Source organism: Puma concolor, chromosome F2 (assembly GCF_028749965.1).
Source record: "Puma concolor isolate L17-30 chromosome F2, mPumCon1.1.hap2, whole genome shotgun sequence".
NCBI lineage: Eukaryota > Metazoa > Chordata > Mammalia > Carnivora > Felidae > Puma > Puma concolor.
The window spans coordinates 24280145-24306598 of record NC_141684.1 but is presented as its reverse complement, the minus strand read 5'-3'; the positions used below and the strand labels follow the sequence as shown (position 1 = coordinate 24306598).

Here is a 26454-nt window from a genome sequence, read left to right as displayed (position 1 = left end):
AACAATAAGTCCTCATTCGTCCCTTCCTTTATCCCCTAGTAAACTTTATTTGTAACTGTGGGTTTATTTAAAAATTATAAAAACTTCATTCAATGCAATCCCAATCAAAATTGCACCAGCATTCTTCTCAAAGCTAGAACAAACAATCCTAAAATTCATATGGAACCACAAAAGGCCCCGAATAGCCAAAGTAATTTTGAAGAAGAAGACCAAAGCAGGAAGCATCACAATCCCAGACTTTAGCCTCTACTACAAAGCTGTCATCATCAAGACAGCATGGTATTAGCACAAAAACAGACACATAGACCAATGGAATAGAATAGAAACCCCAGAACTAGACCCACAAACGTATGGCCAACTCATCTTTGACAAAGCAGGAAAGGATATCCAATGGAAAAAAGACAGTCTCTTTAACAAATGGTGCGGAGAACTGGACAGCAACATGCAGAAGGTTGAAACTAGACCACTTTCTCACAACATTCACAAAAACAAACTCAAAATGGATGAAGGACCTGAATGTGAGACAGGAAACCATCCAAACCCTAGAGGAGAAAGCAGGAAAAGACCTCTCTGACCTCAGCCGTAGCAATTTCTTACTTGACACATCCCCAAAGGCAAGGAAATTAAAAGCAAAAATGAACTATTGGGACCTCATGAAGTTAAAAAGCTTCTGCACTGCAAAGGAAACAATCAACAAAACTAAAAGGCAACCAACGGAATGGGAAAAGATATTTGCAAATGACATATCGGACAAAGGGTTAGGATCCAAAATCTATAAAGAGCTCACCAAACTCCACACCCGAAAAACAAATAACCCAGTGAAGAAATGGGCAGAAAACATGACTAGACACTTCTCTAAAGAAGACATCCGGATGGCCAACAGGCACATGAAAAGATGCTCAACGTCGCTCCTTATCAGGGAAATACAAATCAAAACCACACTCAGATATCACCTCACGCCAGTCAGAGTGGCCAAAATGAACAAATCAGGAGACTATAGATGCTGGAGAGGATGTGGAGAAAGAGGAACCCTCTTGCACTGTTGGTGGGAATGCAAATTGGTACAGCCACTCTGGAAAACAGTGTGGAGGTTCCTCAAAAAATTAAAAATAGACCTACTCTATGACCCAGCAATAGCACTGCTAGGAATTTATCCAAGGGATACAGGAGTACTGATGCATAGGGGCACTTATACCCCAATGTTCATAGCAGTACTCTCAACAATAGCCAAATTATGGAAAGAGCCTAAATGTCCATCAACTGATGAATGGATAAAGAAATCGTGGTTTATATACACAATGGAGTACTACGTGGCAATGAGAAAGAATGAAATATGGCCTTTTGCAGCAACGTGGATGGAACTGGAGAGTGTGATGCTAAGTGAAATAAGCCATACAGAGAAAGACAGATACCATATGTTTTCACTCTTATGTAGATCCTGAGAAACTTAACAGAAACCCATGGGGGAGGGGAAGGAAAAAAAAAAAAGAGGTTAGAGTGGAAGAGAGCCAAAGCATAAGAGACTGTTGAGAACTGAGAACAAACTGAGGGTTGATGGGGGGTGGGAGGGAGGGGAGGGTGGGTGATGGGTATTGAAGAGGGCATCTTTTGGGGTGAGCACTGGGTGTTGTATGGAAACCAATTTGACAATAAATTTCATATATTAAAAAAATTTTTTTTAATTATAAAAAAAATATTTTTATTATGTACAATAAGCAATATTTTTAAAAATTTTTGATGTTTATTTATTTTGAGAGAGAGAGAGAGAGAGAGAGAATGAGAGGGGAGGAGCAGAGAGGGAGAAAGAATCCCAAGCAGGCTTCCGCTCAGCCTGACGTGGTGATAGATCTCACAGCTGTGAGATCATGACCTGAGCTGAAATCAAGAGTTGGACACTTAACCAACTGAGCCACCCAGGTGCCCCCATACAATAAGCAATCTTTAGCTTAAAGTTTAAACTTTCACATAAAGCGTTTTTTTAAATTGTTTTTAAAATGTTCACATTTTAAAAGATCAAAAAAAAAAAAGCTGAATATGTCTTTCAGTACAGGTTCATGCTTAATTATTCACATCCCAAAGCTGTTTTGAAAAGACTAAAAAAATGGCTGAAAATAATTTACAATTGGCAATGATTAAAATCTCCTTGTCTTTGGAAAGGCATAGTAATGACTCATATGAATTTAAAGTTATAAGCATTTAACAGTTTATACAAGCATGTAGTTTTTACCAGAATACAAAAGGTCTTAAATTGTCACTACAGTTGTTTTTGGAATGATTATTTTATCAGGAAAAGCATTCTTCACCAAAACCACAGCATTAATTTTCAAATGCTCTTTTTGGAGAGTTTTGGACTTTCAACTTTGAACAGAACTGCATTTAATTTCTGTATCTCTTGCATATGGAGTACATCATAGACTCCATCAGGCCATTCACAAGACCAGCAACACGCAGAACAATGAGGCCAGTCTCTTCCTATGTCGCTAACGAGAAGCACAGAAGGTGAATATGAAAAATAATGATAACATCTGTTGCAAGCAATCTTGTTTCAAACATTTTCTTCAGTTGCTTCACAGAGCCCAGTGAAAAGTTCACACTGGTCAATGCAGCAATTCTTCCTAGGGTATAAAACAATACAAAAAGTTTTATGCCACCAGAAAGGAATAGCAATCCAGTTCCAAGGATAAAACAACAATAACAAAAAAGAAATGCTGCATACAAAGCATCTGCCAAACCATTTCAATCTGATATTGAAACTACAGGACAGGGCATCCAGGACCTTTTCAGTCCGGCCCTGCTCTTTGTCATCCTGGTAACTGAGGACCCTCTCCAGCGTCTCCATGGCCATTTTCCCAAGCTGTTTCGACAGGCATTCCTTTGCCCGCCCTTCCTGCCTAGCAAAAAAACTCCTAGTAATCTTTAATTTACTTTCCATCTCCATGAATTTGCCTATTCTAGATATTTCACTGAATAGAATCATACAATAATTGTCCTTTTATGTATGATTTATTTCACTTAAAGCAGTGTTTCCAAGGTTTGTCTGTGCATTAGAATCCATTCCTCTTTAAGGCTTAATAATATTCCATTATATGTATATACAACATTTGGCTTATGCATTCCTCTACTGATGGATACATGGGGTGTTTCCATTTTTTGACTACAGTTACTAATGCTGCAATAAACACTGGCATAAAAATAGATCCCTATTTTCAATTTGGGGGGTTATAATTTGGAGTGGAATGGCTGGGTCAAATAGCAACTCATTATTTAGCTTTTTTGAAAAACAGCCAAACTATTCCCATACTAACTTTCCCATTATTTTTCATTCCCACCAGCAGTGTACCAGGTTTCCAGTTTCTCCACATCGTTACCAACTCTTGTTATTTTCTAGTTTTTTTTTCTTTCATTATATCCATCCCAGCACATGTGAAGTGAAATCTTATTGTTTCGATTTGTATTTCCCTAGTGACTAAAGATGTTGAATATGTCTTCATGTTCTTATAAGCTATTTGTATGTTTTTGGAGAAATATCTGTTCGAGTCCTTTCTCCATTGTTTTGTCTTTCTGCTGTTCAGCTTTAAGAGTTATTTATATATATATTGGGGCACCTGGATGGCTCAGTCGGTTAAGCGTCCGACTTCAGCCCAGCTCATGATCTTGCAGTTTGTGAATTCGAGTCCCACGCTGGGCTCTGTGCTGACAGCTCAGAGCCTAGAGCCTGGTTAGGATTCTGTGTTTCCCTCTCTCTATGCCCCTCCCTTATTCACACTCTGTCTCTCTCTCCTTCAAAAATAAATAAACATTAAAAATTTTTGTTTTAATAAAAAAGTTCTTTATATATATTTAATATTAAATACTTATCAGATATATAATTTGCAAACATTTTCTCCCACTCTCTAGGTTATCTTTTCAGTTCCTTGAAAATATCCTTTAATACACAAAATGTTTAAATTTTGATGAAATTCAATGGATCTTTTTTCTGTTGTGGCTATGCTTTTGGTGTCATATTTAAGAATTGGTCACTGGGGCGCCTGGGTGGCTCAGTCGGTTAAGCGTCAGACGTCAGCTCAGGTCATGATCTCACGGTTTGTGGGTCTGAGCCCCACAACCAGCTTTCTGCTGTCAGTGCCCAAGCCTGCTTCAGACCCTCCGTCCCCCTCTCTCTCTGCCCCTCCACAACTTGTGCACACACACTCTCTCTCTCTCTCTCAAAAATAGACATTAAGAAAAAAAAAAAAAGAATTAGTTGCCAATTCTAAAGTCATGAAGATTTATCCTTATATTTTTTCTAAGAGTTTTATGGTTTTAGCACTTATATTTACAGTGTTTATCCATTTTTAGTTAATTTTTGTATATGATATAAGGTAGGCGTCCAACAAAATTCCTTTGCATGTAGAAATCCAATTGTTCCAGCACCATTATTGAAGAGATGACAGGTCCTCCTTAATTTACAGTGGGGTTCTGACCTGGTAAACCCATTATAAGTTGAAAAAATCATATGCTAAAAATGCATTTGAGACACCTAATCTACTGAGCATCATACCTTAATCTAGCCTAACTTAAATGTGCTCATAACACATTATCCTACAGTTAGGCAAAATCATCTAACACAAAGCCTATTTTATAATAAATGTTGAATACCTTCTATCATTTGTTAAATACTGTGCTGAAAGTGAAAAATAGAATGGTCATATGGGTACAGAATGGTTCTAAGTGTATCAGGTGTTTACCCTCATTGTTATCTGGCTGAGTGGGAGATATATAGCTCACTACCACTGCCCAGCATTACAAGATAATTTTGTACCGCATATCACTAGCCCAGGAGAAGATCAAACTTTCAGATTCCAAGTAAAGATTCTACTGATTGTGTACCATTTTTGCACCATCATAAAGCCAAAAAATCATGAGGTTGAACCATTTTAAGTCAGGGACCATCTCTAATCTTTTCCCATTGAGTGGACAAAGGCACCCTGGTCAAAAATCAGTTGGACATAGCTGTATGTTTTTATTTCTGTACTCTCAATTCTAGCCCATTGATCTATTATTAATCCATATTCTTGCTATAAGTTTTGAAAGTAGAAAGTGTGAACTATCCATCTCTGTTCTTGTTTTTCAAAATGTTTTGGCTATTTGGGACTTCTTGCAATTTCATAAGAATTTGAGTGTTGATTTTCCATTTCTTCAAAAAAAGTTGTTCAAATTTTTATAAAAATTGCATTGAGTCTATAGATTGCTTTGAGCAACAATGACATCCTAACAATATTACATATTCCTACCCAAGAACATGAAATGTCTTTCCATTTATTAGGTCTTCTGATTTTTGTTTGTTCATCTTGTACCCTACAACTTTGCTGAATTTGTTTATTTGCTCCAATAGATTTCTTGTTGATTTTTTTAAAAAAGACTGCTCTCATTTATCTCTACAATCCTTTATTTCCCACTTACAATTTTAAAAATAAATATTCTTAATTTGGATCTCCCTATGAAATTCAAGACAGTCCAGGAACCACCTAAAATATCAGGACAAATTTAGTATGTATGTTCAATTTTCTGAAGAATGGGTTAACTGCTTGCATAGTAACATAGATGGTTGTGATAATCTGTCCCTCCTCTCAAAAAAAGTTAAGTTCTGTTGTTATAAAAGGAAATCAACATGGTCAGAAATTTTAAAAATTCCCTTTGTCCCTTGGAAAATAATGGGTGGATTATGATTATGACAGAAAATTCAGACTATTAATCTTCTTTGTTAAATAAAATATATACGCATCCATGTTTCCATTTCTCTTGATTTAGAAGGGAACAGAATAAATTATATTCTGTATGAAGATTTTTAGATTCTTTACAACAAAAACATTATCAACTGGATAAGCATGTATTAAATATACATATTTCCTTTCAGCACCTCGGTTTTTGTGTAAATATAGAGCAGTAATTTAAGAATTGCTTGAGCACCGGAAGCGGCGACAAGTGCACGCTAACTAGAAACGCCATTTTGGCAGCTCCAGCCCGGACCTACTGATCTTAAACTCGGGGACAAGGCCAAGCAATCTGTGTCTTAATAAGAAGATTCCGAAGCAGAGTAAAGTCTGAGACCCACTAGTAAATAAAGACAATAAAACGTCCACGACCTCAACTGAATGGCTTCTCTACTTACCCACTTTAATTTCCCAAAGCCAACATCAGATCAGAGGAATGGATTATACCCAATATTCAACAAATGTTTTATTCTGCATAGGCAACTCTTACCAAATTAAACCGTAAGCTATATTCTGGGAACAAAGAAAAAAAAAAAGGTAAAGCATCTGCACTCAGGGAGCAATAAACCTACATAAAAAAGCCCTTTGAATCACTGATAAGCTAAGGGCTATAGCAGAGTTATGCCCAGGAAGTGCCACTAGAACCTAGGAGAGTTCTAGCTTAGAACCTAGTTCTGGCTGTCGGGGTGGAATAGGCAGGGACGGTCAAAAGTTACTCAGAGGAAGGGAACTACGCTGGGTTTTAAAGAATGAAACGAAATTTTCCAGAATGACAGCGGGTGAAGGGCATTTCTTATAGGGGTAATTATGCATGCAAATATGATACAGCAAGATTATGTGAAGGTTTGGGAAATACCATGTCTATGTATAGTGCACATAGAAGCTGACTGTGCATGGCCAAAAAAAGAAATTGAAGAGATAATAAAGCCTGGATCATAAAGAACCTTGACTACCTTGCTTAGGTAGGTGCATTGGTCAAGTAGGCAGTGTGTGTCAAGGAAGCATACTAGGCCAGAAAGGAAAACAAAGATCCTTGGATTTTAGAATAATGATTTTGCCAGCTGATTACATGATGACTAGGAAAGTTATCATGTTAGATCGTTGTTAGATATTTACTGCAATAATTTGCTAAGACATCTAAAGTGAAACAGTAGTTTAGACACATATCAGTACGAATTTGTTCCCAGCACTACAATTTGTAGTTTGGCTTGAATTTCCTATTACTTACAACATGTCAGCAATGTCTGTATTGTCATAAGAGGTGGAAATTCTCAAACAGTTGTCTTAAAGATCTCAGTAAAGAATGCAATGAGTCTATTACAAAGTGTTTGTTTTAAGTCAAATGAAGAAAAATGTCTGCACAGCTGACTTTTTCATTTTTATCCAAATTAGCCATTTCAAGGCACCTTTGAAATATATACTTAGAAGCACTTACTGAATAATTGGTTTATAAATATGACCCATGTGGTCCTCAGTTTAGGACAGAAGAGAATAAATCACTTGTGTTCAAAACAGTAATTGTAGCTTTAATAGCATGGAATTTTCAAGATGAACACACCATTTTCTTTGTTCTCACCAAACCTATATTTACAGTCAATTGATTATTTTCAAATTTGGTTCTCTGTCTTATTTCCTCATAAAAATAACCATTTGTACAAGTGAAAATAACATTTCTCTCCTTTTCTCTTGTTATTCTTCCTTCCTAATATTTCTATCACACTGACTCGGAGCCTTTAAATAAAACAATGATCTTCTTTCCTCTTTTGTTCTCTCTTCCTTTCTAATTGCTTGGGCCTGTAGATACAAGGGATTTCTGTACCTAGGAGTATAGGAGTCGCCTCCCAAATGCCCAGAGAAACTCCTATGATAGGCAGCAAGAGCCCATGAAGGGCTAGCTATCATATGTAGCTAGAGCAGAGAAAACCAAAAGATATCACCATGAAATTGCAAAATCTACACTGATTTCTGATTAATCTGATGGAATATAGTATTTTGGGAAATCTAAACTCTTGAAGAAATATTAGCATTTTAATAATGAAAGGAGGTAAATTATTTAAGAAGCTAAGAAAAATTATACAAACTTATAAATAAACCAAAAAGAGGTATGCATGTCCTTTCAAAGTTATACTGGAATATTGTCTAATAGGCCCATGTAAAGATTATGTAATTATCTAGGCCTGTGTGCCTTTATTTGACTCGCTGTGTACTATTAGTCCGGTTTCAGAGTCTAAGGAGTTACATGTTAACTTGTGGGTTTATGTCCGGTACAGGTGCGAATTATTTGTCTGATAGAAAAGACAGTCCCGAAGACTGCAGTTTTGTTGCCTTATTGAACAGTAATCTGTTTTATATCTTGCTGTGTTCTCAGTTGGCAGAAGGGGCTGGGAATATCTCTGGAGGCTCTTTCATGAGGCACTATTTCCATTCATGAGGTTCTGCCCTCACGACCTAATCACCACCGCCCACCCTTGAAAGTCGCACATCCTAATAACATCATCTTTGGGAATTAGGATTCAATTTATGAATTTTGGGAGAACACACTCAAACTATAACAGAGTCTGTAAATATTCATATATGGCTTTTGTTGTGCCAACTTGGCTGGGATAAAATACTTTCTCCAGAACTGCCTTTCTAGTCTGATTCTATGTAAGGTAGACGACAAGAAATACTGTTCATGAGAGCTGCAGGACAGAAGGAAGCCTTAGCCATTCTGCAGCATGAACCCGTGTTCTTCCAGTTCTCCAGTCAAACACCAACCTAGGCACTGGCAGGAAAAGCTTCTGCAGATATAAATTAAGTACTTAATCAGTTCACTTAAATTAGAGAGATTTGTGGGCCTGACTTGTTCTTAGGGAGGCTTTCCCAGAGGACACACCTAGGCCCTGCTGAGTTCCGGCCTGCTCCCAATCATTCTTCTCTGACTGCCTTGCACGAATAGTTTTGGCCCAGGCCTGTGGGAGCCAGCCTGCTTGTGATCTTCCCTTCCTGGCTTTCTTGACATGTTTCAGATTTGCTTCACCAGTCCCCAAAATTTATAAGCCATTCTTGAAATAAAAAAAATACATATATGTGTTTGGGAAAGGGAAGGGCATATCCATATATCTTACTTACTTCGCTTACCTGGTTGAACCCTGATTAATAAACCCCATTAGTGAGTTAAATAAACCTTTGCCACGCTTACTCCATATTTGTATGAGAGGCATTTTTTTCAACCTTCAAAGACTTTCACTTTGACAAGGTAAAATGTGAATAGCAGCAATAGTTCTTTTGGGCTCTGCTAACCTTAAGATAAGAAACCAAATACTGTGTCTATTTGTAACAAAGATGTTAATGTCTAATGGTTCCAAAGCAACTAGTAGTGGGTTGTAAGAGTGACACCATCAAAGAATGATCTTATATAATTATTAGTAGTAGTATCATTTTTGTTAATATTATTTAGAAATAATATTGTTTAGAAAGTAGTTTACTTAATTTCTTATTTAGCTTATGGAATCCAGTTCAATTTTGGGGAGTAACTTTGCAAGGATTTTTTCTAACAAGATATTCTAGAGCTAGAATGTTCACTGACAATGGCTTATTTTGCTTATCACCCACTTGATCTGATTGCTTTAGGCACATGTAACAGACACAAAGAAGAAAAAAAAAAAAAAAAGGAACAAAATGACCAGGAAAACTGCTGTGGTCAAATGCTGAATCCTATCAGTCAGTTGAAATCAGCAAGACAGAATGGCAACCAAGAAGGAACTCTGGGAAAGGCCAACTATTTATATTAAGTGTTTCTGTCAATTGAGTCAAAAACATGACTCATGATGACTTTTGGCAGCTAAAGGGACAGAAAAGATTATTATTTTTTCCAAATGTGTCCTTGGAGAGTTGCATCTGGTGAATAAGCATCCTTTTAAAATAGCCCTTGAGATTAGAAGAGGATGGGCTAAGAGAGGGATGATAATTAAAAATTGGAAGACATGCAAGTGAGTAAGCAAATGGGGAAAAAAATGACACAGATGAAAAGAGAAAAAAATAACAGGGAAAAGATTCTCTCTCGAATCACTGCCCTACACCACAGAGAGGAAAGCAACCAGTCTGTGGGATTTTCTGCTGGTGACTCAACAGAGGCGTGATTAGTTGTAGCTCAGATACGGACAAGGCCTGTGAGCCAAGTAGGGCCCTTACTAGACAGGGAGGGGAGACGGCAGGCCTCCACTCCTTGTGACTGAAAGAGGAAGGGTGTAGTCTGTTTGCACTTATCCTGCATTTCATCACTTCGACTTGTGATGTTTTCATTCACTTTAAAAAAATGATGAAGTGATCCCCAATGGGTGTGTTTCACTTTCGAAACAATAAAGACGTCTGTTTTTTTGGTGATGCTGGAAGAACAAATTTTCACCAACTGCTTTTTCCACATTACACAGGGAGGGTATTCAATATCCAAGTGGGTGGCTCCCTCAAAGGGACCAATTTTGGAAACCCCCACCTAGAAAAACAGTTTGGATTTTTATGGTTCTTTTCATCCAAACGTCTCAAGGGATTACCAAGCAAAATATGAGATCCCTGACCATATTTTGAGGTGGTAGCTGACAGGGATTGTGGACACCCCCTTGGCAGACTAAAAAATGGCCAGAATGAGGGTACCCAGGCAGAAAATAACAGGAGGACCAAGAATAAAAACCAACAGAACCAATAGATCCTATGTCTCAAATTTGTTCTGCCCTTAAAACTTTTGTACATCTCTGTCATAACAATCATCTCACTGTGAGTACACACAAAATAATACCCCTTTAGTAAAATACTGCCACTACCTATGTGTCCGTATGTATCATTACTTCCTGAAAGAGCCTCACATTTTCAAGGTCCAAGGCAATTTCCAAGATATATATTACAGAATCCCGAATATATCATAATATTTTTTTTACCTTTAATAATAGTAAGATTCTTGTGGGTGATATTAATTTACTTGTGTGATTAACAGTCAATTTGGAGAACTAACTATGCATATAAGAATTATAGGGTTTTATTTCACTATAAATTGAACTTTCAGTAGAATATGCCATTTGGCTTTATTTTGCAAGTGGATTATTTAAAGTTGACAAATGGGAGGAAAAAAGATTAGCAAATACATCTTTTATATTCTTGAAATAGCTGTACTTTATTTTAAAAATGATTTTTTTTCTACATTTCCAAATAACCCTTTTTGCATTTCACTATACCGTTGACTATAATTCAAGCTGACTATAAGCTTGAGAGTTTTCCCAAGAATAGGGTAAATCAATTAGCATGGGTCTTATTCAGCCACTAGAAATGCAAAACAAATATCAAGAATATTAACTACACTCCCTCCAAGTTCCAGAGCTCAGATTCAAAATATACCGCTCATGACCTAAAGGACATATCATCAAATGGGCTGCAGAGAGAGCTCTTCTTTGTAATGTTAGTAAAAATCTCTGACAAATCAGTCTCCGTTCCAAGTTTCAGGAAATTCTTCATATACATATTTCAATATATTTGAAACACTAAATCCAGAATTGAATACCGTTAAATAGTTCATATTTGTTTTCTTGAATTTCAATATGTAGCCAGTGCCAAAAAGCCTCTGGGTGTGTGTACAAAATTTGTAAAAATACATAAAAACCTACTGAACCAAAACCACAGTGGAACTCACAATAACTTTCCAGACAGCATAATTCACCACTTAGTCACTGGGGAATGCCAATCTCAAAAGATAGATTTTATATCAGGCCAAGAAGATCAACAAAAATAAGCCCTTCTTAGATCAGGAACAAAAGGGAAAGTCCAATTCTAATGGCCTTAAAACAATACTAGTATTAATGATAATAATAACAAGTTAACTGTCCAGTCTAGTGTGCCAACATTTAACTAAAAGACTCTTTTAGAAGTGCCTGGATGGCTCAGTCAGTAAAGCGTCAGACTTCGGCTCAGGTTACGATGTCATGGTTGGTGGGTTTGAGCCCCACATCAGGTTCTGTGCTGACAGCTCAGAGCCTAGAGCCTGCTTGGGATTCTGTCTCTCTCTCTCTCTCTCTCTCTCTCTCTCTCTCTGCCCCTCCTCTGCTTGCGCTCTGTCTCTCAAAAATAAATAAACGTTTAAAAAAAATTTGTTTAAAGACTTTTTTAAGCATTGTATCTTTTGAAATAATACTGAATAACTAAGAATATTAGAGTATATGGTATTAACTGCTTTCTATTTATTACACATTGAGCTCTACAGTTCTTCCTGATTTCATATTAGATTAGCAGAGAAACAAAATTAAATGCATTTAGCCACATGAGAGCATTATAGTGAGTTATTGACTCTTTCTTATCTCTCTGTCCTGAGCCCAGGAAAAGAACACAAGAAGCACCATCCACTCTTGTCTGCAACACATATCCTTGGTTTCGTCTCTGTCTCCTTCCCATCGCCCTCATTCAGACAGGAGGTATCTCACGTGGGCAGCCACACCAGTTCTTCTCTTTGGCTTCCTCTCTTCTGTTTCTGCTCTACTTTGCTGTCCCTCTGCCACTACAGTTTCTCAGTTTGGTCTCTCCCCAGCAGTTAAGCTTTTCTTTAAAAAAATGATAATCAGATCACTTCATTCTCTAGCTTATAAAGTCTTGTAGCTTCTTACTGCACATAAAATAAAATCCAATTCCCCCAAGAACCTACACAATACGTATGTGGTACCTGCCAACTTCTCTCTGGTGCATACATATACAACCCGCAGGGACTCCAGTGTGACAGTGAAATGCTGAATTTAATATGATTTGTTAGTTGTTTAGGCTCCTGTTCCTTTCAATACATACACATATATAAATCTAAGAAAGTATATTGTGAATGTGGATTTCAGGCAGTTTAGGAGAACTATCTCATAACAAAAAAAGATAAAACATGGAAAGTTATATTAGGTATGTTAGGCATAAATATGAAACCCTGGATATCCATTTCACCCACTGTGTCATTTTGTGCCTTACCTCTGCAACAACAAATACAGAACTTTCATGCAAATAACTCACAAAAGTCTATTCTTAGGAGCTTAGGGCAGCTAAAATGAAAATGAAATAGATTATAAAGAATAGCAGAAGAATACTGTGCCATATTACAAGAAATCAAAGGGCCTAGGTTCTAGTCTGCTTTTGCCAGTTTTGTGATCTTAGGGGAAAATAATGTCTTAGACTCCACTCCTTTGTGTATATAACATGATTACCATAACTAGACCACTTCTGTATCCTTCACAAATGTATTACTGTGTGACTCTACAAATAAACGAGATGCGTGAATGTGTACAGAATGACAGTTTGACATTAAACTCCCTGTTTTTTCCCCTCCATTGCTATTACCCTTACCCTTTCTGCAGTATTAAAGTGGTAGGAATATCAGCCCAGTAGGGCATTCAAGTACAGCTTAGAACAAAGAACTCAATTGAGAAGCTAAATAGATTTTGAAACTCAAAACAAACACAATTGTTTAAAAGCCAAAGAGTTATTCATATGTAAGACCCTCGGCATTTATTATGGGGGCAGTTTTCAGTTTGTGGTTTTGAATTACAAAAAAAAAAAAAAAAAAAGAAAAGTCTTGTCTTGGAATAACAGGAAGCAGAGCCTAGAGGAACAAATAAAGTCTATGAAACAAGCATAGAGTAAAAGCAGATTAAGAATGATGACCAAACAGCAGCTTCCCTGCTATACAGGAAAGAGCTAGTAAACACACATGTGCTCACACACACTTCTGGATAAGGAAGAGTTTGGAGAATATTAGAAGGCAACACTTTAAGGTTTAGATGCTTTCTGGGTCCCTGAGAAGACAGCCAGAATCCCACACTTTTGAGTTCCAGACCTGTTGACTTGGGGGAGTAAAGAAAATGGTATCTAAATGCCCAGAAGGGATTGACAAAATCCAGTGGAGAGAATTTATATCTTTCTTCACAGGAAAACATCCAAAGAAAATTTCTAGCTCCTCAAACTTTAGAGAGCTACCCATATGTCAAGGTACAACTGGAGATTAGAAATGACTGGTGTTTCCACGGATGAGTCTAAGGTCATGCCTTACAAAGTTCATCAGGACTAAAGTTGGCAGAGAGAGCAGATGAGAAGACATAACCCCAAGGGGTGGGGGGAAGGTACAAGTACACTCAGAGTGTCTTTAGACTGAATGGACTTTGGCCAAGAGTTGGGACAGGGGGACAGACCACATGACCAGAGACCACAAAGGACCAAGGAAGGGAGCTGTGGGTTTCAATCTGCAGAGCCCCCAGATTAAATGGGAAGGAATACCACAGTTGAGGAATGACCAAACAGTGGCACTTATGTCAGACTCCCTCGGGAGGAAAATTATGTTTGTAATTCAGAAGTGACTTAGTTATCTAAAGTACTACATTAAGCACCTTATGCCATCTGTGAAAATAGGAGTTCGGCAACCAAGTTAAATTCACCCATTAAAAAATGAAGACAAAATTAATTCACATAAATTACACAACTGAATGGTGACGCAAAACATCTGAACTCTTATAAATGTGCATCAGAGTATCTGAAAGATGGCACTTTAATCTGTTGTCGTTGTTATTATTATTACTATTATTATTAAAATGTAGTTAGATTGAAAATACATTTTATGAGTGTATTTAAAATAAGAGGTCACAAGAAATTAAATCAGAAACATTAACTATAACATAATTATATAGCAAAACCCACTAACTCAAGATTGTCTATAATAAGGTATTAAAGACACTTAAGAGATGTACTCTTATACACTGGTGCTAATTAGAAGTTCATATACATTATCATTGTATTTCCCAATCAATCTTGATTCTATTTACTTCACAAACTCTTGGAGTCATTAAGACTTACTGTAAGGACCCAGAAGAATTATTCAGTCTTCCTTCTAACAATGTGAAGAACAGTTAAGAATAGAAATGAAAATTGTCTTTTGATTGTGTGCCGAGCGTAGAATTGTCAAGATTCTATGGGAAAATGGGGAGGCGGGGGGAAGGTAGAGGATGAAAAAGGGGTATCTATTGCTGTGTTCCAATTGTTTGAGAGATTGTTGTTTTATCAGAAATATACTCTGACAAGATATGTAAACTAAGAAAACAACTATTCAGGAATAATATCAATAGCTAAAGCATTGTATGTGAAGAATTTTCAGTTCTTCAGAAATAGTCTGCCAACATGTTTCAGTTGCCAAATCTTATAAAACATAGTCTTTCCTGAATATTTTGAAAAATACTTGCAATAGCTATATTCCATGAAATCTCGTTTAACTGATAACAGCTCATTCAAAAGGGTGTAATTTGAAATAAAGTTTCAAGGTTACAGAAATACATGTAAGGAAACCAAATGGCTACTCACCAGTTGCGAAACTATGCTATGTTTCTCTATATGTGAACACCAAAAAGACCACATGCAATGTTCTAAGATCACTTCATGATATAATTGCTTTATACATTTAAATGCCTTCACACTAAAACCCAATCACCAGGACGAAAATAATTACCAGGTGGTCTCATTTGGTTATCAAGGTCACTGTAATAAATGGGCTAACCCTGAAATTTTTATTCATGAGAAACAACAGTGAGAATTACAACTATATAATGGAAAAAAAAACTTCAGAAATATTGCTCTGTTTTGTTGATACTAACGTTTTACTTTAGTATCTTCTCAAAAAACATAAATAGGTAATTTTAAAAGATTATTCTAAGTTAACAAGAAAAATGAATATCTGCCAGAAGGTCTGTTTTTATTTTTTAGAATTATTTTATTTTTCTGAATTTATAATGAATGCACAGGGAAGAGAGTTCAAATGATATTAAAGTGTATACAATAAAAAATTATTTTCTTTGCCACTCCTACCCAGCTTTTCTTCTTAAAGTCAACCACTGTAACTAGTTCCTTGGCTATCCTTCCATAGATGTCAGTTACACATGTAATTACATACATGTAGAATTCTTTTTTAACATTTAAATATTAGCATGATAAGGAGCCTTTTCTATGTGTTGAATTTTTTTCACGTAATATAAATAGAAGATTTCACTGCATATAAAGCTTTCTTATTCTTTTTAATGTCTGAATGGCATTATAATGGACAGATTTACAATAATTTATTTGAGCAGTCCCCAATAATGCGCACATTTTGGTACTGCAGTGGCTGCTCTTACACACATTATTCTGTGCATGTGAAAGTATATCTTAATACAAATCCCTAAAAATTGAACTGCTGGAACAGAGGACATGTATTTCCATTTGTGATTAGATGAATAAACCTTTACTTAATTCCAGTTATATCAATGTATGCTCCCATTTAAAATATAAAAGAATCTATTTCCCCATATTATAGGGTTTAGAACTTATTTACTGAAATTTTGTAAAGTACCAAATTGACTTCATTTGCCTACCCCTGCAAAATGTTTTTAAAAAAGAAGAAAAAATACAAACATGAATTATTAGTTTTGAAAAGATAGCATGTTTTCTTTTAATAAAACCAAATATAATCTCCAAACCTGAATTTTCTTTGAATGGATAAACTGATGTCATTTATCACAAAGCCAAGTTATTTAAGACTAATAATTCTCCAAATTTCAGCATCATTGCAAATAAATCAAAATAAAATAACTTCAATATGAATGGAAATAGTACAATCAGAAGAAAGCTATGCAGTTCCTCATGTATATTTTAGAAACTAGACAACGCTAGCAATCAATTTACGATTATTCAACGAACATCAAATATTTAATTCCATTTGTCCCAATTTAGTTATTTTCTCAACATTTTACGTCTTTTTTCTAAGAAAAGAAACCTAGGATTTTAGTTCCTTCACATAAAGTACACTCTTAGAGATTAAAAGAAAAATCTTCAGCAAACTTTTTCTTCGTTCAATACTTCTTTCTTTTCAGTAACTTTTTTGAACAAATTTGTGGACTTCTACATAAAAATAGTACTCTCAACTTTAGTACCTGAGAAATTCCAAGACTTAAAATGCTTGATTAAGATTTACTTGTTCAACAATATTTTCCTTTAAACAAAATCACATTTTACATTTAATCAATGAAAAGGATCAAGTTGACAAATATATTTTTGCCATATTATGACTCAGTATGAAGTTTTTAGATTCAAAAGAGCCATATAGCTTTAAAATAACCTGGATGTCTTTTGGCCTGTTAATATTTTTCTCTTTGTTCATAAGATGGGATTAAATAGTAAAACAAGGAGAAAAGAACTTTTTCATTCAAATATGATTGCAAATAAATTTCACTGCTCGCAATTATACTTAGTCGCTACTTATTTTTCTCTAGGTTGGTTACCCTCTAGGTTGGTTACCCTCTCTTACATTTCTTTTTGAGTTGCTATGGCTCTGATATAGCCCCAGCAGGTTTAACCTCATGCTTTGAAACATAAGGCATCAGAGTTCGGTGAAACTCCTTGGCTATCAAAAGTGTTCCTAAAAAGAACTGCTTGACTGAAATTTGTCCCTCTTAGACACTCAAGAAAAGGCATGCACAAAGCTGACTTTCCCAGCCTGTTCAGACTTCAGTGACACTGCATATGAAGATCTGGCAGAGGTACCAGCTTGACCTATCTTCAACCAGTGCTGGGGCAAAGGAATATTCAAGCATGACAAGAGAATAGTAGCTGGAGGTGGGCTGCACCAAGGAATATGAATGAGGCTCTCTCTCAGTAGAAGAAAGGAGGGATGCCTGGGGGGATGACATGGAAAGAACAGCCTGAGGTTGTATTTCTAAATTGCTCCAGAAGCCCAAACCCAAGGATCCTTGTCTGAGCAAAAGCTGAAACATTTTCATGATCAGCCCCAGCATCTCATACAATATTTAATCCTTCTCCTTAGTGGCTGTGTATTAGCCCTATTCTTGCAGTCAGGTTTCATTATATGGAAATAATTTTTTGAAAATTTCTTACAGTTAGAATTTTTAGATATCAATATTTTGCAATTCATAAAAGTATGTTGGTGCCATTGGCTTTTACCATAGTACATGGCGCTTAGAGTATTTAAAAACATCGGCTAAGACCTTTATCGTTTCTAAACCTACTGTGCACTGTCTATAACTTCTCACTAAAACCTTGTAAGGTTTTAGTGCTTATAAGCAGCAATGTTGTCTTTCTAAAATGAGGTCTTATTAGCTCTCTTCCAACCTCACTGCCATCATTTGGTCCTTATCACAAAGAAATAAAGTCCAAACTCCAGACTATTTAATATAATATTCAGGATCTAGCTCTAATTAACTTCTAAGTTGTACCGCCCTCTATCCACCTATCATAAATTTTGCACTGTAGACATTAAACACTTCTTGAAGTTCCTCAAACATAACATTTTTAAATATAACTTTGTGTAAGTATTCTTACCAGTCTACCTACTATACTCTTATTATGTCTTTAAAGTAAATCATACGTCCCTGCGCCCCTCTTCTGTGAGGTCTCAAATAATTACTATGGGAAAATTAATAACTTCTCCTACTAAAACCTCACAAGGCTACTAGAGATTGTATTAACTTGTATTGTAATTATTTCTTTCTATGTGTTTACCCTTCATTAAAATGTTGGTTAATTTTCAGGAATTTATTTTCTATTTGCATGCATAATGCCTACATAACACCTGACCCCTGGTAGGTAATCAATAAATGTGTGTTGCATTGGATGAATAAACAATATATTAAATACACAAATAAAGTAAAACTGCACAGAAGATCTACACAGTTAAATATTTTTCTGGTAGAAGGCTGCCTTATTTTTAATGCCCCAACTTTATAGAAAATGTGTCTCTTAACACAGTATTTTCAGCCAATATTTACATAGAAAAAATTACATTTATGTCTCTAAAGCCCAATATGACATTTTTTAACAAATTGCAAGAGGAAAAGTAATTTTCCAAATAGAATTGATAGAATGTTGGAATAGCATGGACATTTTGAGGAGCTAGCTAAATCTCAACAAAGGGGTATTCATCTTAGATGTTGCTGGCACTAAGAAATGCCATGTTACTGCAAACAAATTGTTTTTTAATAGGCATATCAGTTACATTTGGTGATCTGGAAGAAATGTTTTAAATATTTAACAGGTATTTATATATAAAAAATATACCTTTTTTTGTTAAAGAAATTGGCGGTTTGTGGCTGACCTGTAACTCATTATATTATTTCCCATTTAAAATAATGGGAAATTATGGGTTAGCATATTCATTCAGATGTTCCGATTTTGAGGAACAGATTATTGTTAATACATGGGAGACAGCTATATGAAATGAGATATTTAATACATTAAACTCAGTGTACTGTTTACTGTGAGAAATATAAAAATAAAGGCGACTTGTGCCCTGTCTTCAAGTTGCTTACAGTTTAGTTCATGAGAAAGATGAGAGGATCACAGTTAATTTTCATTTCCAATGCTAACTCAAGAAATCGTAGTGGCTCTATACTGTGCTGTGATAGTAAGGATTCCTCGGCCATAGCCCAGCTTGAGAGAATGCCATGATGATTAGTGATGTTCGTAACAGAAATATACTTGCCATCACTACTCTAGGGATTCACAGGAAAAAGAAAGCACTTCTAGTTGAAGTGATAAATTAAAATCTCCTGAAAGAGAGACATCCTGAAAGAGATGACACTTAGGCTGGGCAGGATAATTTTAGGTATGAGAGTGGAAAGAAGTCATCAAAGTGAAGCAGTGCCAGAAGAAAGCTTGGAAGAGAAAGGACTGGGAAAATTCAGTGAAAGCAAGTAGTCAGGTTGGTTGGAGCCAAATGCATTCTTCTTGTCCTCAAAATGAGGCCACAGGGTAGCTCCTCAGGAAGTCTCTTTCTTCTTGACACAAATGACCAATGATAAAGTCTCTTCTATGGAATAGCAGTCTCATAGCTTGAAAAATTAAAACTGAGAGCTAAAAATTCCCAGTATATGGGAGGAACTAATGCTAATTTTAAGACAAAATGTACTAAGTGAAGAAAAAAAAGAAAAAAATCTTGGCATACCTCTGATGCAATTAATGAAATATGGACTGGATAAAATAAAATATAAAGCACTGTAGGCAATAATCTAATCAATAGGGAGTAGCAATTTTAAAAAAAAGAGAAATTTTAGATGAGAGGAAATTACAGAGTTGCTACCCTTCAAAAGGTTAGCTCAGCAAGAGAAAGAAATTATTTCTAATTGCTGATAGAATAGAGTTCCAAAAACCTGAGAAGTTTCAACAATAGCTTTCCAGAAAACATTATGCATCCCACATAATTTTTACAAACTTCCTAGGAATTACACATACTGGGGTATTTATCCTGATGGAAACACAAATACTTCAGGATCATTCCTAAGTTGGCCTCAGAATTGCCTTCATGAAAAGGAACAAGAGAAAGTAAATTCAGGGGGAATGGAGGAGAGGCTTACCAGGAGAACTAAATTTGTTTTAGGTATCAATCAATTTACTACTTTTATTTGATCACTTCTTGGTCTTTCCTGTATTAAAAAAAAATCTTGGCCTCATTCTTAGCCTCTTACCAGTCTCCTCTCAAGCTAACAGTAATTTTTACAGGCCATAAATTGCTTCTGTGCATATCAACTGTCTTGTACATGACCTAATAAATGAAATCTGATTCTTTTCTATCTTAACCATTCTTCTCTCCACTGTTCATTCAATGCTCCAATGCCTATTGTAATGGTCTGAGTTCAACCAGAGTAACAGAAGTAGGAGGAGATATATACTAAGAGATATATTGCAAATAAATGGTTTCTACAATCATGCAAACTGGCTAGGCAAGTCTAAAATCTACACAGTGGGCCTTCAGAAATGGTAGGCTGAAACTTTCCACCATGGCCTGAAGCTACTGTCCATAGGCAGAATTTCATCTTCTCTCAGGAAATTTCAGCTTTTAAAGTCCCTTCCAATCATTGAATTGGCCAACTAACATCATCTAGGATAATCTCCGTTACTAAGAGTCAACTGATTATAGAGTTTAAGTACATCTAAAAATTCCTTCATGCCAACATATTAATTAATGTTTGACTGAAAACTTAGACTAGTTGATAGTCAAATAAAACCATCATGGCCACATCCTTGTTAACTTAACACCCACATATCTCATTAAACCATACTTACTATTAAAATTAAACACTAAGTCTTATTTCCATGTAACATGATCCAGAAAAGAAGTCAAAGCCCTCCCCTAATGTTCAATCTTCTTCTTTGATATCCTATAATATAAATGCTGTGATATAAAATTAACTAGCCACGCAGAGTTGTTATTTATAACCACCTTCTTCCACTGCCAATTCTTTATTCATCTGTACTCAGGAACCATGTCAGCTGGTTATGGTTCTTTGCATGGTAGGGTAACGCAAAACCTCAGTCATGAAGGTTCTGATCCATTAGCATTCCTGCCTGAATTGGGTTTAGTTTTCTATTGATTTTAATCACAGGACCTGGTAAAATATATCCTAATGGATTTCCTGTGTGCCAGACATAATCTTCCATACTTCCATTTTGTAGTAGCAATTTTCCCTTGGCAATTAATATGAATCATCCCAGTCAGTATAGTAGCTCCCTTCTTTAAGTGTTGATTCAATGGGGTAAGGACCATGAAGTGGGTGGGTGACAGCCTCAACTTCCCATCCAACAGTTTAATTATTGTCTCTTCTGGTAGAAGCATTCCTCTCAATGGAATTAAGTCCTCTACATCTGCAGAGCATAAGGTTGTGGGGACTGCAAGCAAAGATTTTGCTAGTGGAAATTTTCCTGGGGGAACACTAGGGGTAACAGAGAATGGTGCCACTCTCATTTCTATGCTTTTATTCCTGGACCAGTGGATCCTGACTAAGGAAGAAACAGTACTATAAACTGGATGCTTATTTAGAGCATACACAGCCTCCTGCAAGGCATTGCCCTAACCCTATAAATATGGCCACCTAGTTGGCATGGCACTTGATCGAGTCTTTAAAACGTCATTTCATCATTATATTAAGCCAGCTGCTTACCATAGGGAACATAGTAAGAGATAAGTGAATTCCATGAGCATGGGCTCACTGCTGTACTTCTTTAGCTGTGAAGTGAGTTCTTTGATCAGAAACAATGTTGTCTGGAATTTGATGATGTGCAATAAAACATTCTATTAGTCTGCAGATGGTAATTTTGACAGAAGCATTAGGTGCAAAGAAAGCAAATCCATATCTAGATAAGTGTCTATGGTAGTAAGAACAATGTTATCAATCTGCATCAGTTAGCTGGCTGATCATCCTGAGAAATGGTACCATACTGAAAATCCAGTGTTGGTCTCTGTTGCTGACAGATTAGAATTTAGCAGTGACTATAGTAAGGTCAGCTTCAGTGAATGAAGCCCATGTTGTTGAGGCTATGCATAACCTGCATCCACTATGGCCCCTTTGTTCAGGATCCCATTGGACAATGACAAGAATAGGAAAAGAAACTTACTAATATCCACAAAACTGGTCTTCCTATCCACTGCATTATTAAAATCCTCCTCTGTCGAGGTCATTCTTCGATGAGCATTAACAAAGGATACAAATGTCTTCGAAAATCTTTGCCCATTCAGAAGGGTCTATCTATAAATCCCTTTTCCAGTCTTCCTTGTCATGAATTTTCTAACCATATTTCTTCCAAGTCCCTGACCAACCAAAGCATTTGTCAGAATCCATGAATAGGCATAGACTTCTAAGTCTGGCCATTTCTTTTTCCAGGCAAAATAACCAGGTGCACTGCTCAAAGTGCTATGTCCACTAGGAGGAACTCCTTTTACCATTCTCCTTCAGGAATATCCCAGAGAGGGGCTATAGCAATGGAGCTGACAACTTTCAAATGGTGCGTACATATGGTGCAGAACCATCTGTAAACCAGGCCTAAATTTTCTCTCCCTCAGGCACCTGGTAACAGGAAATTTCCCATAAGGTCAAAAGTGCAAGCCAAGAGTTAGAAAGCAATGAGCAGGAATAGGGGTCTTGTGCATTTTGCCTACTTCCTCATGAACCTTATTCCTACCGGGCCTACTCAAGCATTATCTCATCCATACTACCTTTCATTTCATAATGGAATGCTACTGTGCCAACCTAATGGCTTTGTGTGTCAAACAACACCCAGTTCACAATGGAAAGTTCAGTTCACATGATAACTTGGTGGCCCATGGTTAAGCATTAAATATCTAGTATGGCCCAGGATAGATATACATACATACATACATACGTACATACATACACACATCTATATTTTGTTTCCCTGAAGAATCCTGATTAATACAGACCCTTTCAATAAATTTCGCCTAATTCAACTTTATATTCCTTCCCCCATTATTCCATACCCATAATATCCATTCTCACACATACTCTCTAGATTTCTATCTATATAAATTGGCCGGGGGTGGGGTTGGGGGGGCACCAAGCAGTTAATGCTGCTCTTTTGTGTAGTACAGTACACCTTCTGACAGGTCACGCTTTTTCCTCATCCTTTGCAGGCTGCTGGGACTTGAGTCTGGCTACAGGTCTAAAAACAAAGATGGTGGTGTAGGCAGAACATAAGGAGAATCAGTAGTGCTTTGTAAGGCAACTACTGCAGAGGAGACCATCGAGTTTAGCTTCAGGCTAAAGACTAATAACCTCCTCATAAGTGAATATTCTACAAATATTCTAAAAAAATTTGTTACTCTTATCAAATACACTCACAAATACACACACATACACACATATATAATTCATCCTATAATTTAACATCTTCCACATATTTCTGGTAATGCACTCCTCTACTCTGAGATGTATTGGAGACTTAAAAAAATCACTAAATGATTATGAAACTGTTTCTAGACATTTTTCATTAACTAAGTTTTCATGTTCTACTACAAATCATCAAAAAGGAAGAACAAAGGCTCAGATGGGAATATGTGGAAGTTATTACTTTATAAGAGTCCAAATCCAGCTATAAAATGCATATTCTTTGAGGTAATTCATCTTTATTTTATACAAATTTATATTCTACTTTCTCTTTACCCATGTCAGTGGTTCATTTCTTACTTCTCTCATCAATCAGCGTTATCACAACACATTGTCTCCTTTATACATCAGAAGCTGTCAAAAGACTTTAAAATGTTATTTTCTGTCTTGTTTTCACAAGATTCATCTTTACTATCCCTTTGCATTGAGATGCATATATTTTTATATAATATATATTTTGAGTAATTCATATAAACGAAAACAAGATCTTAAAAAACCTCTATTTATACATAAGTCAATATGTACAAGGCACTATACTAATCATATGAAAATGAGGGAGAGTGAGCAACAAAGTGACTTCCTTCCTTCTAAAATCATATTGTAGAGTTTGTGTGAAAGATCACATTACTACAATATCGTCTCTGTCTTTAGTGGAAAAGACAGATATGTAAGCATATGTAGTCATGTGAGGGAAAATAAAGCATTAGAATAGAGATGTGTATAGACTGCCATGACCATGTGTGGTAGGCAGAATTCTAAGATGGCTCCCTAGGCTCCCATCTGCTGGTACATGAGCCCTGTATAATCCCTTCCTCTTTAGTCGTAGCCAGATATGAGCGTATGAGTGGATATCACTCCCATGATTATGTTTTATTTTAAAGCTGAAGGGATTTTGCAGATTTGATTAAATCCCGAATCAACGGGCTTTAGTTAACCAAATGAGAGATTATCCTAGTGGGCCCGAGTTCATCAATTTAGCTCTTACAGAACTCAACTGCTCAAAACAGCAGTAGACACTCTCTTCTGTTGTCCTTGAAGAAGCAAACCATCATGTTGTGGAAAGGACGATGGACCAGGAAGTTGAAGGTCCCTCTGGGAGTTGAGAGCCTCAGTCCTACAACCACAAGGCACTGAACTCTCTAGCACCTACATGAGCTTAGAAGACGGCTCTGAGCTCCAAATGAGAATCCAACTTGGCTGACACTTTGACTTTGACCTTGTGAGAGCAACTCTGAATGAGAATTCAGCTACAGTATGCCTGAACTTGCAACCTACAAAAAGTGTACTTTAACAAATGGATATTGTTTAAGCACTTTGAAAGCTAAGTTTGTAATAATTTATTATTCAGCAGTAGAAAATAAACACATCTTGCAAAGGGGAAAGTAAATAATTCAAAATGAAGTTACCAATGTTTCTTTTTAAGATAATTTTCCAAACTGATCAGAAGCCTTTTCTGGGTGCTTTTTCTTTTGATCCCAGCCATTAGTGCTGATTGGAAGCATTTCCTGTCTTCTCAAAAGAGATGTGCCATTAGACATACCTACAGTGAAACAGCAGCCAGGAAAATCAGAAAGAGTCTCAGCTCCGCTGAAATCTACTGAGGGAAGAGAAGAGCAAGCCAGCTTAGAGTGTTGCCACAGGCTTGCTTGTCTGAGATTTCAGAGTCTATATTCTAATCAGGCTTTGTCTCTTTCATCATTCAGACACAAATTCCATGAATTCAATAAGCCAAAGGTTTGATAATGATTTGGGAAGATTTGCATATTATTGGAAAAGGTTTATCTTTTAAAGGAATTCCTTAAGTTGGTGGAGGTCATTTATCTCTAATAACATGTTTTCTCCACTCCAAATATGGATGCCTAACTTCCTTATGTATGGATTAGAGGCTACATGCATTTGATTATTTACTCTGTACCTTCTCAGGCTGAGTTGTCTAGAAAGGCATTCTTATCTTAGTTCATGGACAGTTGCAATTGCTCTTCTTATACAAATGAACATAACTCCAAGTTAATATGTAGTATTTAAAGATCTTTGATTTTAAATGGACCATATAATCCAATGGAATTGTTACAAACTATGCTTATTTTTGGATTAATTTTAAACCCAATCATTTAATTCCACTAAAGATAATCTTTCAATAGTTCCCATCATTCAAACAGTGCTATCCAATATAGTAGCCACTAGTTTCATGCAACTATTTAAATCTAATTTAAATTAAGCAAAAATAATAATGGCCTCAGTCTCACCAGCACCTTTTAAACTGTTCAGTAACCACAGGTGGCTAGTGTCTGCTTTAGACAATGCAAGTTATAGAACATTTCCAAAACTGCAGAAAGGTTTATTAAACAATGCTGAATTAAGCCCAGATTCCCAGGCAATATGTTTAAGCTTTTCAACGTTTATTTATTTTTGGGACAGAGAGAGACAGAGCATGAACGGGGGAGGGGCAGAGAGAGAGGGAGACACAGAATCGGAAACAGGCTCCAGGCTCTGAGCCATCAGCCCAGAGCCTGACGCGGGGCTCAAACTCACGGACCGCGAGATCATGACCTGGCTGAAGTCGGACGCTTAACCGACTGCGCCACCCAGGCACCCCTGTTTAAGCTTTTCATAGTTTTATCTCGTCTGTTTTCTTAATCTAATTTCCCTCTTTCTGCCACAGTTAGCCAGGGCTCTAACCATTCTAAATTACTTACCTTTGACAAATAGGATATTATTTAACTTTTGTATATGCCTTTTTCAGGGTCATTAATACCATTCATTCTCTTGTCTGCCTGATGAATTTCTGCTATTCTTTAACACTCAGCCCAGATATCACCTCCAATAAAATACCTTTCTTGATATTATCGATCACAGAAAGTATTTTCTCCTCTGTACTACCATGATGCCTTATTCAGACCTTGATTATAGTAATGTTTATATGGGTGCCATTCCTTCATATGGGCTTGTCCTATTATTATTGAACATGAGCCTCTAGAGGAAAGGGGCCTTGTTCTTCTCAT

The 26454-nt window shown here is 36.4% G+C and overlaps 1 long non-coding RNA gene and 1 pseudogene across 1 annotated transcript in view; both read right to left on the bottom strand.

The window, feature by feature from the left end:
* LOC147571886 (uncharacterized) overlaps positions 1–26454 on the bottom strand; it is a 102460-nt gene that overhangs the window by 9097 nt on the left and 66909 nt on the right. The window lies entirely within an intron of this gene.
* LOC112859775 (vesicle transport protein SFT2A pseudogene) lies at positions 2355–2839 on the bottom strand (annotated as a pseudogene).